Here is a 20,067-nt window from a genome sequence, read left to right on the forward strand (position 1 = left end):
AAATAGAATAGTGCATACACGGATCAAATTTTGTTTGTTGTTGTTTATTCATTTTGAAGTTCTTTTTTATCGAAATTATTGTATCCAACATGCAATTACTGATCACCAATTGCTCGCTGGATATTGCTCTCTAAAATATGTTTGAGGTCGCGCTCCCCATTCAACTAAGCTGTTAAAAATATTTACACCGGGCTAGTTTCATCCGCCAGAAACAATCCCATTGAGGGCACTGCACTTAGACTCGTCATGAAAGCCACGTTAATTACGAGTTTTTACTGAAACTACTGTTCACTTTCACAACATCCCGTCTTCTTTTAACATTTATTTGAAAAAATGAACTTTATTTTGTTGAAGGTTAAGTTGTTTTAACAATGCTGTAACTCAATTCTCGAGTTTTTCACATATTTACAGCAAACGCGCACCCTGTAGTGGAAAAATAAACTAGAAGCGCTAACTTCGTAACGTTGTCTAGTTTATAGATTTAAATTTTCACGCAAGTGAAAGTTCGCGGCGGTGTCGGGTAACTCCTGCAGTGTCGCAGTTTGAGCAGCCACGAGAAGCAATTGCTTTGACACAGTCGTGTGATTTTATAATTATAACTTTGAGAAAAAATTTAGTTGGAATAGGGAGTTTAAACTATTGTTTTTTTTTCAAGCGTAATAGCCTGTTGTTTTATCTCTCCTTGAGTTGCTGTATTCTTTGTAGGTAATGTTTTTTTTTTGTATTGAGGTGTGCATAATTATTGTATTTTAAAATTCAATGCAAATCTTTTTGTCTCTTCATAATGGTCCAAGAACTCTAACGTAAGAGAAAATATATAGTTTACCGTTAGATACTTTCATACGATATATCTAATCAAATAACTAAAAATCATATTTTATTACAGATAATTCAAGTTTCCCTAAACATATACGATTGATAAACTGGAACCCCCGGTGAGCTATTCTAATTCGTAATAGCCCCTATTTATTCCCCGTCCCAGGTCGGGCTTTATTTACTATATAACCAACCCGGCGAAATAAAGCCGCATTGTAAAATCTAGTTTAATCCCTAATGTTGTTTTAATCCTCTGCTAAACAACAAAATACCTAATTCGTATCTCGATACCGATCTTAACAATTTTAGTTTACCATCCACCCACAGATCCCTTCCCTCTTCACTTCACACTCCATTTACTCCCAAGTTTCTGTTTATGTTAAACTTGAGCATTTTGAGCCCGTCTAAGTAAGTTTACTTGCCATTTCGTGCAAGAAGAATCCGCTCCAGGGGAGGAAATTACTTAAATAAAATTGACAGCTGCTTACCATAAATCGACTTTAGAAAATTAGGCATGTTGCGATCATTCTTACATATGCGGCTCGCAACGCTTACCACGGCATACATTTTAATACGAAGTATACGACTTCGCATTGCACATAAATATCAACTCTTTTTTCATTTTACGACATCATAACCAGCCTATACATGTCCAATTGCTGGGCGCAGGTCTCCTCTGATTGAACAAGAGGGTTTGCGCCTCAGTCCTGACGCTAGCCGATTGCTTGTGGGGGACTTTACACATGCACACCTTTTATCATATAATAAAGTATTATAAATAGTATTTTCTAATAATAGAATATTATTACAAAATTTCATCTCATCTTCCTAAGTTTCTGAGTCTGATTATCTTAATCCTACAGCTGATGAGATCTAACCACCACAACAATCCTGGAGCATCTAATAAAACTCCTTAACGCGCTCTTTGTACGTAACTGTTCATTTCAGTGGTGTTAAAATATTTTCTTCCCAGTGTACATTACTCGGAGCGACAATAAAAGAGCTTAGTAACTTGGGTGTTAATCAGATTAACTTTTATTAAAGTTGTGTCGTGCCGGCACGAGCACGGGCTGGATATAATTAATCTGATGTCAGCTTTACATCTTTGTATGTCACAATGGTTTACGTTATTACAGCACCTATTTGTTTATCAACTATTGTGTATTGTTATGACGGTTCCATTTTCTTTTCTGATCTTTATTACTTGTTACACTTTTGCCTTAATTCATGATTCTTTCCTTTCAACTAGCTACTTCACTTCATGAGAATAGTTAAAAAAAAAGTTCAGTTAAAATAATGGTTCAAAAACAATTCTTGTTTGAAATTCTGCTCAGGTGTAACGCGTGAGGGAAACTATAGAAGATCAATATTTTAACAATGGTTGGGTGGGTCGGCAGTTTTGAATTCGACACAATGGCCGTAGTTCGGGTATCACTGCAAAAGTTTGCTTAGGACGTGAACTCATTCACTTCTATCAATCCCTTATTCCCATTATTTGTTTACTCTTCAACAATCCAAACGACACATCGTACTTTTATCAACGACACAATTGGAGTCGTAAGCTTGTTATCCTTAAGATCCAATTTGAGATTCTTCTCGAAACAACATAATGCCACGATTGATTTCGGAAAACTAAAAAGCCATTGCAAATTTACAAGAAGACCTTCTATTAGCAAAAATTGGAGAGGATGATTTGTTTTGCTTTTGCTTTGTTCGCAACGTAAAGTCATTATTTGTGTAGCTAATTATTAGATAGGTATAATTTAGGATTGATAATGTTAAATAATTAATGTCTGTAGTAGTGTTGTTACCAGCGTTTGGCTGGTGTGATAGTGGTAATCAAAACTTCAATTACAATCAGGAATACCTGTCGGCGGGGAGCCGAGGAACTGCCACGCGAATTAATACGCCGTGTGAATATGTTTTAATTTCAATATCCCGATATCACACCCCGCCAGTGTCGCTTACATCAAACTTCGATTAAATTAAATGACGGGATTTTAATTACTTTTCCATTAAAATTTGTTTGCAGGAAATTTATGCCACGTGCAATGTTTTAATTATATACCTAGTTGGGATATTTTGAAGGTTTAGAAAGGGCGTTTGCCCTTTGTGTTTGAATTTAATACATACATTTTTTTTAAGGGCCTGTAGACTTGTGTAGACTGTGTGTTTTCTGAAATTGAACATTTGCTCAGATTCGTAGCGACATAGCACAGTATAGGCCGTAAGCCGTAGCAGGTTTTCCTCCCGCGGACGCTCCGGCTGTGGAATGAGCTCCCTTCCGAGGTTTTCCCGAGGGTCTACAGTATGGGGTTCTTCAAAAAAGCAGTGTACAGGTGTTTAAAGGGTCGGCAACGCGCATGTAACACCTCTGGAGTTGCAGGCGTCCATAGGCTGCGGTGACTGCTTACCATCAGGCGGGCCGTATGCTTGTTTGCCACCGTCGTGGTATAAAAAAAATGTAATCTTCATACATATGTAGCAAAAATCTGTCAGGAAAAACCGTATGTTTTTAAGCGTAGTGAATACATATTACTTCATGATGAATTTAACTTCTTAAAATAATATTTTTGAATATACAAAATGCTTCATAGAAAAGATTTAAACCCCCTTCGCTGGGTTAAATTATGTGATCTGTGAAAAACATAAAGGAGCAAATATAAACTAAAATATAATTCCACCGGACTGTCCGCGGTTTATTGTTCCATTCGTTTAAATGATCCCGCTAAGAAAGTTCGCTAATACTAACAAACGACGCGCTAAACGCGGCAACTCTTTGCCCTCCACTCCATTTGTCTTGCGGCAACGACTCAAGTAACTTACTACCTTTAGAGAATGCTGAAAAAGCTAATTACTCTAGAACATAAAAAGATAACTTTATAAGCAAAAAATGAAACAACTTTTAAAAGTAGAAACTACCGCTAATTATAAGAATAAACCTACAGTACAGGCTTTCTTTGATTGCGTAGCCGCTATTCTTCTCCGGAGTTGGGACTAAATAAACTCCCTTGTCTTGTCTTATCTCTATAATACAACCCTTTTCTTTTAAATCCTTACGATCGTTTACATAGGGCTAATGAATGTTAACGTTGAGAACAATTATGTCTTAATTTTTATTTGAGTGTAATAAAGTTTATACTCGAATTTAGCTTCTAATTGTCGAACAAATACTCATAATTTTGATATACCTAATAGATTAAATTGGAGTAAGTTTTGGCATTTATTAGTCACAACCAAAGTAGACTTTGGAAACAGAAGACACACTTTAAACGTACATATAGTATATAATAACAATAAGTAAATCAGAAATCAGCAATTTTTTTCTCATCTAAGCAAGTAAGTAACAAGAAAATTCCCCTGTCGATGTAATCATGTGAAATGTTTCCAAAAGCAACCTAATTTAGGAGCGAAATAGCGGAGCTTTATTGGGTTTAGCACAAACACTCCTCCGACTAGTTGTTTGCTTAGTGGAACCATAGTAAAGGCATCGGGGCATTAGGCGGGAGCAATCGGCAAACCAATAGACATTACATTAATCTCGTGCCATTGAAGGCGTGGATTTGTTACTTTTTCCTCGTTGATGAACGTTTAATAAAAATTCCATAGATTACTAGGATTTTAGATATTTTAATATCGTGTAGCTAGGGTTGAATATCCAGCGGAGTTTTTCATTTTTACATTGTGTTTAATTTTATAGTTTTATAAAATGCTATAATAAAGCGTTCATGGACGAGTCGCCTATGTACAGGACAACGTTTGCGTAGAATTTTATAAACTAACCAAGTCCCCTAACCCTCCACAATCCATATAAGTAATATAGAAGTATTCCAGCATACAGTTTCGTGGATATGTAGGTATTCAAACTTTGACAGTCAAAATATCCACACAGGAGTGTGTGTTTGCTTGTTTGGATATTTTTAATCGGTATGATCCAGTAAATACTACCATAACTTTTATTTGATCATGCTATAACTTAAATACTTACATTTAAATCGGTTAGAATCTAAATTACGTAAAGGGATTTTAAATAGTCCTTAACCTAACATTTTTCGTACCTATTTTATATATTTTTCTTTTGTTTCAGATAATATTGAATGCAGCGTTAAATCTGTGGCATAACGCAGGTAATTTTTTTATTTAATGTTTTATTAGTGTATAATCTTACAAATATGATAATATTTTAAGCTTACTTAGGTATATAGTTCGTTTTCTTAGAGCTGCAACTCATCGTCAATGATAGAACTGGTATAAATGTTGGCCAAAATGCAAAACTGAAAAGTTTGCCGGTGACACCACCAATTATCACATAATTGGCTTAATGGCCACGACGTCACGCGATTGAAATTGCGCCCGGCTCTCTCGCCTGTACATTGTACAATCCATGCACGGTTTTAAAAAATCGAAATGCTTAAAATCGTTTGCTATCCAGTTCATTCAGGCTCACTTCAGAGAACATCAATTATTTTAAATCCAGGCGCAGCCAGGCATAGTTTGTTTGTTGCAATACGAGAGATCGGACTGAAATCAAACGTTGCTTTGAATTTGTAAGTTATTGTATCCGAACAAAGGTTACGTGCAACTTGTTCGAACAAATAAGATTGTTATTTATTTCCCAGCTGTACTCTTAAAGGACTTATTTTCTTGGCAACATTCAGGTGAAACCGTTAAAAACCCTTAAATATTAAGTTATCAGTAGGTATTAAACGTGTTTAACTAATCTCTCTCTCTCTCTCTTCTCTTCTCAGGACATAATATATGCGTCCACTGCTGAACATATTTGACTAATAGGTCTTAAATATTATTCAAAACGTTTAAAAGGATTTATGTTTTTGAATACATACGTACATATTTATATTTTAGTGAATATAAATCCATGACTCGGAATTAATACTTACTAAAGGGAGAGACCCGTCCGGTCCGTCCTAAGAGAGTTACGAGAGCGGTCGGGTTGAGCTGGAGCGAGGCCAGAAGACGAGCTGAAGATAGAAAGACGTGGCGCGAGCTTGTGAAGGCCCTTTGCACCTCTGGGGTGCTTTAGGACAACAACAACAAAGGGAGAGCCCGAATAGCCCGACCAACTGTAATTCATAATTCATAGTCATTTATTTTCACATAAAAAGGGTTTACATAAAAGGTGTTATAAAAGTTACATGCCCTAGCCTTTTTAGCTGTTTTTAACAGCATGTAAATGGGTCCTTATAATACATAAAATTTGTACTACATAAGACTACTTTAAATTAACTTAATTAATTACTAAACTACATTTAAAGTTAATGCAAAATAAAGAACCATGTCCCGATTTGGGCCATATGGCGTGCAGCGATAATTTCTATATCAGTGTTTTACTTCAGAGGAGTATATGTCCAGAAAAATATCTTTAGTGCCGTTCAGCGAATGCGCCTCAGTTTACAGGATGTTGAAAAATAAAAATTGCATCTTGAGGAATATAAAATCGAAAGTCTTTCAATACAGGCTCTTGTCTGCTGTGATACCCGGAACCGTCCTGAATGACAGCCGAAAATGCATTGAGATTGTGTACTGGATGCTCTTGACATGTCAAGTCTGATAAGATTTTTTGTTTCTTCAGAACTTTCTTCGATAGATTGTATTTCAATATTATCGTTATTTTTCGATTGTCTATTTCGAATAAATCTTTGCCAACATTTCTGACAAACGCAATCATTTGGACTTAAGGAACGACTACTACTGGATGGAAGTTGTTGAAAATATTCATAGGCTTCTTCATTTATTTCAGAACCAGAAAGAGTATATGTTCGCAAAAGTTTTCTATTTCTTATAAGATTTACTCCACAAGAAATACAAATAAGTTTTTCGCTAAGGCCAGTAGTCCTTTCGGGGTGTCCCCGCACCAGAAGCTGATCATTTCCTTCTGATGCATCCGCCGCTTGCATCTCTTCCCCTCCAGGGCGGACTCCAGAGGCATCACAACGCATCGAATCTTTTAATCTTCTTGTCATGACGGCGTAATTCGCATCCAGGGGCTTAGCCTGTCAAAATCATACTTCTGACCGTTACCACCGTCACCACGAGGAGGTGCCCTGGATGCAAGAAGACTTGAGATACTTTAATAATAGGTACTGAAAAGGATTTTTTTTAATAAAACAAAATTTTTGGTGTCTTAGAGTCATACAGTTGGACCTCCTCTAAAACCTCACGCATTCAACGCAAGGATAAAAAGACACTAGATTGATATTGTACTAATTAAGTACTTCTTATTAGTATACAATTTAGTTCTGCACGCGCATGGCCCAAAACCACCTTTAAATGGGGCACAGTTCTTTAACTTAAACTAAAATAGAATGCTAATAAGCTAACTTTACAATATACACATACAGTGCCGGCAATTGATAATGAAATAATTAAGTATGTAATGTCATGGTAATAAAATATTTGTAATATAAATTTGACTTATATGAATTTTATACGTCATAAATATATTAATAGAGCTTTTTTATGCCAGTAGTCATTTAAAAAGCGTTTTTAAATTTAGTAGAAGGCAGATCTTTTATATGCTGTGGTAGCTTATTGTATTATGGTGACACCCATCGAGTAACAGTTTTTTTTTTGAAGCAACAGTTCTTTGCTGTTTAGGTACAACAAGCCTGTTTGTATTCCTAGTGTTTTTAGGAAACACCTCCTTTGCTGTCTTAAACAAGTTTATATTCAGTTTTACAAATTTAGAGACTTCAAGCACATAGAGACAGGGTAGAGGGAGAATATAGAATTCCGAGAAAAGAGATTTACAAGAAGTCATTGGGCTCACTCCACATAAGGCACGAATAATTTTTTTTTGGCAGATGAAAGCCCTTTGAACATCAACTCCGTGTCCCCACACAATCAGTCCATACCAAAACAAATCTATTAATTTGTTACATACATGTTCGATATGTCCATTCCATTTTAAATCCGTATCAACAATCAGGCCTAAGAATTTTATTACATTAGCATTTTCCAAGGCATGTCCACCATTATTCAGTATCCAGTTTAAACGATTAGTATTCATAAAATTAGTCTTAGACGAATTTACTTGCATATTAATATTTACGGCAGCTATGGTGTTGCTTACATTAATTTCATGATCTAACATAGATTCCATCTTATTATTTATGAGAATAATCGAGACGTCGTCGGCGAACAAAATACACTCACATTAGGTAAATCGTTGATTTAGGCCAAACATAGTAGTGGGCCTAAAACACTCTCTTAAGGAACTTCATAATGGTTAAATTTATAGTCAGATTGGTGTACCTCTGTTTCCTGTAAACCATTTTTACGCCCTTAATTTCTACACTTTGTTGTCTATTTCCAGATAAGATCTTAGCCATTGCAATGCGTGTCGTCTGATGCCGTAGCACTCTTGTTTTGCCAAAAGTAAGTCATGTGCAACAAAGTCAAATGTCTTGGAAATATCGAAGAATAGGAAGGTGGTATAGCCGCGGTCGTCGCAGTGAACAAAAATTTCGCGTACTAAGTTAATAACCGCAAGTGTAGTGGATTACAATGTTGTTCCTGTGCAATAACGTTGAATTTTTGAAATAATTCACTTATCGTTAGATACAATGCTTTCTCTAATAATTTAGTCATAATAGGTAGTATCGCAATGGGGCGGTAATTCCCAATATCCTGTCTCTATTTTTGTACATGGGGATGACAGTGCCCTTTTTTTAATTTTGAAGGAAAAATTCCTGCCTCTGGGGATGAATTAAGTAAATTATGTTAACATAGGAACTAGTTCACAACAGCATTTTTTGATAATATATGTTGCCATACCATCATAGCCCTCTGTATTTGAAGTTATTTGTGAGGTAATGATTTAGTGGACCTCTTGTTTTAATACCGGGTCAAAAACATTTCATAAAAAAGTTATTTGTATGGACAACACAATAAAAATGAACGAGTTGGTATATCACGTTTTTCTTACTTGAATCTCAAGTACTGAAAAAAATATCCCGCTTATTAGGGTGCAGAAATCAACAGTCTACAAGAAAGGTGCCTGTATGTTAATTTTATTCCTTTTATTAACATTATAAATTTTTTAATATTATGACATCTTTTGCATACTATAAAATGTCTATGACCCAACCAACCAACTAAAATATAAAGTATACGCGTAAAATGCATAGTTTATGAGATATCCATTATTTCACAAAATGAATAAGTCGAAAGTGCCAGATATCAATTATTACTACCGCAGCGCGACCTTTAGCGCTGTTTACTAAATGCTACAAAACGAAATTGAATTAGTTTGTTCCAGCTAATTACTTAGTTAAATTGAAGCTAAATTGATACAGTAGTGTAGTTTTTTTAGTACTACGTAGGTGGCAAACCAGCTTACGGCCCACCTGGTGTTAAGCAGTCTCCGTAGCCTATGAATGCCTGCAACTCCAGGTTTTATTTGCGCGTTGCCGACCCTAACACTCCGCACCCTCGTTGAGCACTGACAACCTTACTCACCGGCAGGAACAACATTATGAGTAAGGGTAGAAGTAGGGTAGGATGTTTTTTTCTAGCAGGTAATTTTTAGAAAAAACCAGTCAGACTTTCATGTTATTGTGGCCAAGCATGTACTCAATTATTTATTATGTTTAACTTACATGAATTTAAAATGATAGGACACTTCAAAAATAAACTGCTAGGTACGTCATATCTTTTAGTTAAATATTTAGGTCAACAGCTTTTATAAAATTAGAACACACGTTCCTTGCACCTAACTACCATTACCTTATAACTTTGTGAGCGCACATAAAGCAGAGTACAAAGTTTGCTATGGTCAAACTTACCCGCAAGGATGCACATGGCGACACTAAAACCCACTTTACCTCTATATAACTTTGTCAGTAAAACAACTTAATGACCAGTTACAAACACTAAATAATGTACATACAGCGTAACAACATATTTAAAGTATGTTAACCACTGAGCGGATAAGTTGTGGGCATCTGTTTTATAAATACATAAATAAATATAATAGGACATTATTACACAAATTGACTATGTCCCACATTAAGCTCAATAAGGGTTGTATTGTGGGTATATATATAGATTTAGATTTAGATTTATTTATTTCACAACATATGATTACAGTACAAATTACATCAATGTCAATTTATAAGAATCTATATTGTGATCGTCAGAAATAACCCATGGCTCAGGAACAAATATCCGTGCTCATCATACAAATAAATGCTTAACAGGATTTGAAGCCTATAGCCATCGGCTTTATAGCATACATACATACTCGTATTTTATGTAAAGTTGATTAAACACCTATTATATCAAAAGCTCTTGAACATTAGGTACATGATTTAAATAAATATCAAAAATGAATCATTGACAAGTGGTCAAAAAGTGGTCGTTTCACTTGTTTTCGGGGACTATTCATGCGTTCTTTCGACGTATATTCCTATCAAAATCCTGTAATCGTATTAGTTGTCACACAATACATCACAACCACATGCTTCAAAGGCAGTAATACAAACGAAAAAAAAATTGTTAAAAATTTACCTCCACATTTCCAATAGGCAACCGCCAGCTGTTTAATTGGCATAAAAATAACGATGTCGGTTAATGGAATTTGTGTACCTTAATTGAAATACATGGTCGGAATTACTGCAATAATCTCCTTTGATACTCATTTAAACCTTAATTAGTCGTAAGCATGGTTTTGCGATTTTTGTATAAAGCCACAATTTCGACATATATTTTTACACGTTTTTTTTTTTCAATATATATATTTATAGAAAATAGAAGCTTACGACTTCTTTATAATTTTGCAATTATTCTCAGGAATCCTTTGTCAAACACAGAAGAAAGTCACAAGCATTGGGCTTGTAACTTTCTGCTATGTTCTAGTGTGTTTCTTCTGTGGTCTTTGGATTGCCAAAGACCGAGTTTTTGGATCGGCTTGGGACTTTCCGGATAGAGATTCTTAAGCGTAAATAGGATAATAGGTCCCTACATACTGGGTAGCCTTAAGTAAATAATAATGATCACATCCATAATTCATATTTCGAGGCTCGAAATTCGAGCACAGAAATATGCATCCACGGTAGCTGATACAAATTCACAAATGAGCAGATTTTATATTAAGAATAGACGACAGAGCAGTCTTACTGTACATAATTGATTTCTAACAATTCTCTTTTTCACGATTTCTTAATACTGACTAATTAATAAACTGAATAGGTAACTTAAGAAATAAAACCCTTCATTTGATGTGATTTCAAAGACAACAAAGAGCCCATAGGACTGTCATTTATTTTAATTAAAGATTCCTGCAACCGTCTGATTAACAAAGTAAGTGATAGTTGAACTTCCGGGCGAAAGGAGTATTTAGTCGGGTTACATAGCGACTGCTTGCTTACTTACTTTTTGTTTCTGAAACGTGAACTTTATTTTGAACTGTATAAGATAGTTTATTGCAACAACTCGATTTAGTTAGGTATAGGAGCTACAGATAGTAACTAGTAGTCATTGTTCCAGCAACTTATGCAAGATTTCCCTTGGCTCCGCGATTTATAATCACCACCATATTCCATTAATATCGTTGGTCTATTTTCCGATAAAACTTACAAGTAGTTAAGTTTAGCGGCGAATTGATGCTTCCACATTTGGAAGATATGATACATGCCAGTTAATGCAAAATTTTACTATTTATATTTTTTACACGTTTTAATCAAATGAAAACGCCATGAAACAAATCACAAGGAATCTAACCAACAGACTGTAACCAAAACCTTAAAAGTTTAAATATGTCTCAATAAAAAAAACTGGACAAGTTCGAGTCGGACTCTCCCACCGAGGCTTCTGCACAGTTAACTATTTTTTTTTTTAATTTCGGATTTTTAGATTTTATTCCTGTAGGTACTTGTAGTGTAAGACGATATTAGTTGCCAAATTTCATAGTTCTAGGTCACAGTTGCTCGAAAAAGATCTTATTTCATGCAAGTATACTGAAGGACGCAGGCCTATATTGCTCCCCCGGGAGTTATGAATTGTGAAAAAAAAGTTATAAATCCGTAGAGAGTTATAACTTTTTTTATTATGTCACTTATTCATACAAACTAGTAGCTTAAATTAGTTTTACTTTTAAAATACTAACGTTTATAATTTTATATTTTTGTTTATAATTAAAAAGATTTAATTTGTTTAATTTAACAGCCTTTTAAAATATTTTTACATAATTTTCAATCGTGGCTGAATGCCGAATAGGTCTGTGCCTTCGATGCCTAACCTGTCAAGAAATTACAAAATGGCGGACGAATGTTTGATCTGTCACCGTATTTAAGAATTATTTCGCTTAAAATTTAGTTTTTTCTTCGCAAATGTGATGAAAAACATTGTGTGTAACTCCGGGGGTAAGAATATTGCAATCTCGGGTCTTTAATTCCCACCAGCCTGCGGCTGTCGGGAATTACCACCCTCGGCCTCGTATCCAAATTTCACTTATCCCCCTCGTTGCACAATGTACTATTTACACCTTTGTGAAAAAAAAAACATTACAACGAATAAGTATTTTTTTTATTTTTTTTACAGACAAAAATTGCAAGTTTACTTTAAAACTCTAATATCTGTCAGTAGGTAGGTATGTCTAAACTAAGTCACATAGTGTCAGTGTCCCAGCTAAAAAGGCGTTTTCACTAAGTTATAACAGAAACAAATTTTCACAAAAATTTACATTATCCCTAAAACAAGATCGATTTCAGGAAAGTTTGTATGACATTTTAGTCTGTAAACGCGATCAAGAATATACCTTTACAATCTGTCGGGTTCAATTGGCACACGGTGTATACATATATCGTTGTCCAGTACCCACAACTAAGGTCCGACCGAGATCTCGGTCTCGGCATTCTCGGCCAAAAATCGAGCTGAGATCTCGGTCTCGGCTCTCGGCCAAAATCGGCCGAGATTCTTGCCTAGACCGAGACTGGGCAATCAGTTATCATTGGTGAATTTGAATTTTCCGCGCACGAGCGCCGGGGTCTAAGCCACCCGTTGGTTGCATCGCCCGGTTGGTGTGACTTTTTTTATGATTTTGATTGGTTTCGTACCCACATTTTGAGCCAATTACTTATCAAATACTAAGTGTTGGGATCGGATAGGCGCGGTTGCAAGTAATGACTTGTTCATTTGGGTCTTTCCGTTTTGTCGATGTTGTTATTGATGAATAAGTGAGTGTATATTGTTATCGGGATGTAACTTAACTGTAACTTGTTGTGAGTGGAAGATGACACTGGATATTTTGATAGTAAATATATTTGTGTTAACGGGAAAAGAAAAGTAGATAAGTACAAAACGACACCTGTGGCGGATATTTTGGGTTACAATATAAAACTCTTTATTTTGATTATTGTTATTGTACCTTTTTTTGTGTACATCCATTCTGAAAAAACCGGCCAAGTACGTGTCGGACCACGCACAATGGAAGGTTCCGTACCTTCATACAATACAAAAAAGCCGTACAAGCAAAAGAGCGTTAGTGGCACTTCCATCGTTTTAATAAAAGACCAGTTTTTTTATAACTCTTAAATGGCTTAACCGACCATATTAAAAATAATTTTCCTAAAAAAATATTTGCTTATTAAGCTTTTTTATTTATATATTTTTAAATGGTTATGCTCTCCCGGTTCAAAAGTTAGAGGGGATCACACTATTTTTTTGGACCGATTATGTCCAAAAGTATTTACTTAATCAAAAAAACGTTTTTAGCAACCTTTATGTATTTTTAAAGACCTATCTAATGATGAGCCAAATGCTTTATTTTTTTTTAATTTTAGTTACATTTATATGGATATTTGGAAAAAAATTTTTTTTTCGAAACTAACTAGCGACTTACATAATACATCACACCTACGTTCCAAATTTGGTTATAAAATATATCGTATAGTTTTTGAGTAAAATGACCATTATTTTTCCAGACTATTAGGGTTACATTTTTGCTATTTTGGCTACGGAGCCCTAAAAATACTATTTAATAGCCCTACGAATTGATTATGATAATTTCTTTCTGATAAATCGTCGAATTTCGATTATAAATACATTTAGTGCAAAATTCGTATTTTTTTTTTCTATTTTATAAATTCTCGGTCTCGGTCTCGGTCAAGACAAAAAAAGCGTTCTCGATCGGACTTTACCCACAACACAAGTTTTACTGAGCTTACCGTGGGTGGGTCTAGGTTGTTCTGTCTAAATGCTATAATTTTTATATTTATTTAAAAGGTTATTTTTCAAAGAAAGAAAATAAATGTCCTTTTAGAAAATTGTGCTTTCGCAATAGGTATCTCTGGGAAGTCCAATATAATAGTACATTATGTATTAAGGGCGGTAAACAAGAATTTAAGTGAGGGCTTAATTTACACGAGTTCGTAATTCTCGTACCGCCCGTGGCATACACAATATTTTTCATCGCACATGTAAGGAAAAAACTAAATATTAAGCGAAATAATTTTTAAATTCGATGACATTTCAATCATTCGTTCGCCATATTGTTATTATTGACAGATTATGCATTGAAGGCAGAGACCTATCCGGCATTCAGCCACGATTGAAAATTGTGTGAAAATATTTTAAACAGCTATTAAATTAATAAAATTAAATATAAACATACACAAAATATAATTTGTAATCGTCAGTATTTTAAAAGTAAAACTCATTTATACCTACTTGAACAAAACATTATGCCCAAATATAGGCCTACAGGGGTTATGAAATATAAAAAATGAAATACGCCCGTGGGCATAATACAGCTCATTCCATCTTAGTAGGCTGGCATACAATAACACCGTTTACAAGCAAGTGTGATGAAAACTACATTAAATAGATACATGTTTAGTTAAATAAACATTTCTATTTTTACGCTATTTCAAGCTGCAAGTAGCTGACTGATGTGGCAATATTCCATGGAGAATTTTCCCGTATTGTCTCAACCACGATGTCGTCTGTGAAAAAAGTGCAAGGTCACAGTGGCTAGAGTGGAGCTCTCTAGCACGCAGATGAAACGAAAGAAACGAAATGTTACCCAACACAAGTAACTTAGCTAACCGACGACTACGATACTTGAATATTTTAAACAGCAAGTTTGCAATATTATATGCGCGACGGAATTAGGTGTGGGGCGTCGGTCGCCGGAAAATGCGGCAAATCCTCGCGGACTTCCGTCCCCGTACCTGCGAGTGAAACCGCCGCCGCCAAACTACCGCTAATTAGTTAGGTATTTTCACGCGAAAACTTCAATTAATTCCATCAAAGCGCCCACTGGCAGTTCCGTTGCCTTTTTGTTCGCGAGAAAAGTCAAAGGCGCCGCAAAAATCTGAATGAAGTAATGAAATTTCCGTTGGCGAGCCGTTTCGACTCCACGGCTCCTTACTTATCCGTTTAGGCGAGCTGTAATGATACGTTAATCAATTTAATGCCCAGTAAGTATTTCAGCTTGGAATAACATTATTTGGTCGATAAGTAGTTACATCACCTAATTTTATTTGTATCCTCGATGGGGATTTGTATGGACTGTGATAAGGGAAGGAGAAGTATAGCGTATGCGCTACTCACAGGTCATAAAAAATCACGCCACCCGAATCCTCCGGAGAGGTCACGAGGCGCGAACGCGTCGGAGCGCACCATCCGCGGACGCTTGGGATAATCTCATTGAAAGATTTGATTTTCCGCCAAATTAGATAAAAGTAATGAAATACTCCCTCGAGATTCTGTCAGCTCCAAGACGAATGGATGTTCACGAGGGACATGAATTTAACCTAGAGTTTTATGCAATGTCAAGACAATGATAGAATGTTGCATTGTGTAATTTATGTTTCTGTCAAATAATTCAGGAAATATATTTCAATGGCATGGTCAGTATAACAAACAAATTATTTTAATATTTACCTAGTTGCTTGCATAATTATTTTAAACATTATGACGGTGCTTTTTAATATTGAGAATAATAACTATTAGATAAAGTAAGCGTAGGTACGCCGGAAAGGACAATAAAAAATATGAAATATCGACTATTGCCCACTGCACCTTAATAAAATTAACGTCTTCAGAGAAAAAAAATACAATATCCTCATTGCAAGTAATCTAGCGCTAGCTTCCAACTTTTAGATTTTATTAGTGCCTAAAGTGCAGTATGTTATGAAGGGAGAGCGCGCGTCCCCCGCGGGGTATATTCCGTACCTCTTATTCAATTTGCGAGCGAATCAGTTCCGCCAACCCGATTATCTTTCACGACTGGATTTATATGCTTACAAGAGGTTTTTGTGAGATTTAGGTACGTACTAAACTTTATAAAAGACTCCCGTATTTTTCAGTAGATGTCTGATTGACTTTTTGATCATTTTCTTGCTTGTTATTAAATTTGATTTTTTCTTTTGATGGCTGATCTCGTTAGTGACACACGATGCTATAGACATTTGTTAGCTTCAGAGCTATTCCTATTTCAAAATATTTTCTTTTCACGTAAAAGCTAGATGAAGAACAAAAATGCTAAATCAGGCACATTTCAGTTCTTTAACGTTTATATTATTTTACCGTTTCCAAACACTGTCGAAAATGATCCTACCGCCTACTTCCTTTTCCAACGTCTGTATTTCTCTCTAACTAGATACTTCAAATACTCAATGAAAATATGAAGTATAAAATACCTCGTTATGCAAGCTAAAAAGCAAATACATCGACGTTGAAAATGTTTCTTTTCAGTGAAACATTACTGCAGTGCTAGTCGCTATGTAGATCCTCTTTATTGGCTCATTGCACTGCAGAGGCGGAGAGGCCGTGAGAAAGCAACTAGTAAGTTGCTGTAATGGGGAATCACTTGGCACATGTACAGAGCAGCGAGCAAGAGGCCACTCGGCTCCGTAAACATTTGCCCAATAATTGCGAGTCCTCAGTTACGCTACTAGAATAAATATTCCCGCTCCCCGAGGGGAATGCACGACCGGATGCCTTTAACACAAAGCATTTCTTTATTGGGCGAAAATCATGACTTATTGTTCTATTAACAAATAACTTAGACGTTTCAGTTTTTTTATTCGCAGACTTGGCGAAGGTTTATATGAAATTAGGGACGAGCAGGTTTGTTTATTTACTCGCAAAAAATCGTTAACACTTTGTTACTTAATGTTGATTCTAAAATGAGTGTTGTTCTTTGTTTTGCACTCGTTACTCCGAAATTACCCTCTCAGTTTACAGGCAATTAGTAACATAAATACTGTATGAAATAAGCCTGTTCTTTGGCAACAAACTGAAAGCAAATTAATTTCCTATCTCAGATCTATACAAGCCACTTTGAGAAATCTAGAATCGCCGGTTGTTATCGAGTTAAGGCTTCCTTCCGGTTAGCAATAACTTTCATTCAATACCTGTATAACTTTTAGTGTAAAGTATAAGTTTAGAGCGTCCATTAGATGTTGTTCCAATATTACCGGCATTGCTAGATCATTACTAATCGAAAAAATATACATCTTAATAAATTTAATCCACAATTTTGAAACAACGTAAAATTGCAGTTTGTCATGAGATACAGATTTAACGAAAGCGATTTTGCTGAAACTCATGAACGTAACCGAGACGGCTCACTCTTTATTTTTAAGGGTTAATCATGTTTATCGACTACCTTGCATTAATATCAGGATTAATTCCATAAACCAACGTTTTTGCGGGGGCGAAATTAAAAAAGTTTTTATTGTAAACATTTTTATTTAGTTTCCAAGTTTTTAATTTTGTTTCCTTAGGGTTTTGTTACATAATCTGTACTAAGAAATATGCAAGCTCTTAAGGATATTAATAGCAAATAAAAACCTCGGAATGTGCGTTTAATTTATTTTTATCGACCAAAATGAAAAAGATAAGAGCTTCTTAATAGCGACTAAGTCAAAATTGCTTCGTTACTTTTTTACTTAAAAATTACAAGCGCTTTTATCCGGGAAAAAGTGGGTAATAAACAATAAATCTGAATCGTCAAGCACTTTGGACATAAAAGAGAAAGTTGTTGCATGGACCGCTTAGCCGGAATTCAAAATTAAATTAGCATTTAGTAGGTATCAGATCGAGTTGGACCCTCATGGGGCCGATCGCCCCACCTTCATGTTTATTTATCAGGTCCTTGAAAGGATACGGTTAATAATATGAGCCGGGCTTAAAGAATTTGCATTACTAATTTGTTGTTTAAGCCTTTCAGTGAAGCGTTTAAGTATCAATGGACTGTACAGAACGATATGGATTCAATAGTAAATTTTGTATCTCAAGTTCAGATTGATCAATTTAGACTAAAGTAATTTAAAATAAGTTATTTTAAAGATAAAAGCAGTCTTTATTAGGGGTTAGAGATCATTTATTCATACTTAACCAATTAAGTTTTAGTACAAAACAAAATCCTGTTTATTAAGTATATATTTTTTGTATTAAAGTATAAGTAAAACCATCATATCTATCTACATGCACAAGCTGATGACAACATTAACGGGTTTAATTTCGTTGTTCTATTGTATTACGACACAATGTAAACTCATAGTGGTACATTACATTCGTTCGTGTCTGCAAGCCATCATATTGTCAGGGTGTAATACCCGCGTCGGTGATACAACAACATTTATCTGAACGCGGTCCTCTTCGCACGTGACAGTGACAAGTGCTTCCGTGAGCGTCGACCGTTATGCTTAACAATGGCTACCCTACATCTGTTCTGCCCACTATCGCATTACAAGTCTTTCTATGCGATTTGTAAAGGTTTCCTCCCCACCGCGATATCGTATCACGTTGACGTTTTCAATAGGTGATAACTAGTTCACAGCCCGTATCGGCGGGAAAATCCTCGTCACAAAACAAAAGGAAACTACTGATGGAAGTGTCTCTTGGGACCCGATTCATTTATTGACAACCCACGACGCCGTAATTTCACAAATATCCGAAAGTATTTCACTGCATTATAGATAATAAAGTGTTCTAGTTCAATGCAAGTATTAAAGTTAGACAGTGTGTTACTGGTGCTTTTTACGAAAATGTCTAACATGGCTATGACACGAGTTACTGTTTTCATTTCAAAAGTAATATCTATCTTAAATATAAAACTATCAAGCTTGTCAAATACTTTCAGTGTTTGAAGACACAAACTTTCTCATCCCACAAAGCCAGCAAGTTCATAATTATTTGTTAGCATCACCGCAAGTTTAATAGAATGCGATGCAAGTTTAATAGAAACAAAACTAAATTAGAAAAACATGCTTGACCTGCGATTGAACTGCTTAATTTGCAACAAACTTAATGCTTACACGGCAAACTTTGTAAGTAATAACTTTTACCTATGTTTACGCTTACGTAGCTTCTCTTAACTCGCATACTTAGTTTATGCAGCTCTAAAATCTGAACTTTAGGTACAAGATAATCGTTAAAATATAGTAGTTCATAACGAACTAAGATCAACACCGCACACTTAGTTCAATCTCAAACACTGAAGCTGATGCATGAAGAGATTTGTCGAGTAAACTGAGACTAGAGTGATGATTTAAGTCAATTAGGATTATGATGACGTAAGATAACTTAAGCTAACGTACTGTACCGAACTTAGTTTCAAACTATAACGGCTTGAATTTTAGATACCAGAGCTAGTTAAAATATTATTCTGAAAACAATTATTCGGTAATTTTGCGAGTTAGTTAATTGTTATAGGGGAACCTATTGGGCCCGAAATGAAAGCTCGTCGATAACTCGTGCAGTCCAGCTCGCTCCGAGCGCGAAGTTACCTGCTGGCCAAACCGCTGACTCTGTCAAACTCCTGAAAATTAGTTTCTGAATTCTGATGAAAAGTTTAATTGGTTCCTCAAAGCCAATATGTGGCTGTTTCTGATAGTTCAATCGAAAAGTTCAAGTGACTACGAGTTAGAGAAGATTGTTTAACTTTTGTAATGAAGTAACCTGTGACAATATGTGGTGCCCGGGAAATGACATTGTGCTTCAAACTAAATTGAAACATGCGTTTAATATAGGTATTCCGAAGCGAAGCAAAGTCTGTTGATTATTAATCAAATGAACGTTAACTGCTTGTTTAAGCATAATTGAAATTGTTAACTTTTAGAAGGTTGAGATTCGATGCAAATTGTTTGTGTGCTTATATTGTCCTGAATCGACCTGAACCTGAGTCCTATGTATCAATCCTTTATTTTTTTCTGAAGGATTAAATAAATAAAGGGCTTATTATTTAGCAAAATAATTTATTAGTCTTTCCAGGTAGATTAT

General features: G+C 35.3%; 1 protein-coding gene across 11 annotated transcripts in view; it reads left to right on the forward strand.

The window, feature by feature from the left end:
- Positions 1-20,067, forward strand: part of LOC133520663 (poly(rC)-binding protein 3) — a 243,776-nt gene that overhangs the window by 149,366 nt on the left and 74,343 nt on the right. For all 11 annotated transcript variants that reach the window (XM_061855247.1, XM_061855243.1, XM_061855242.1 and 8 more), the window contains one exon: positions 4,904-4,943. The gene's annotated coding sequence lies outside the window, so the exon portion shown is untranslated. The remainder of the gene's footprint in view (positions 1-4,903; positions 4,944-20,067) is intronic.

Source organism: Cydia pomonella, chromosome 8, assembly GCF_033807575.1.
Source record: "Cydia pomonella isolate Wapato2018A chromosome 8, ilCydPomo1, whole genome shotgun sequence".
NCBI classification, from domain to species: Eukaryota; Metazoa; Arthropoda; class Insecta; order Lepidoptera; family Tortricidae; genus Cydia; species Cydia pomonella.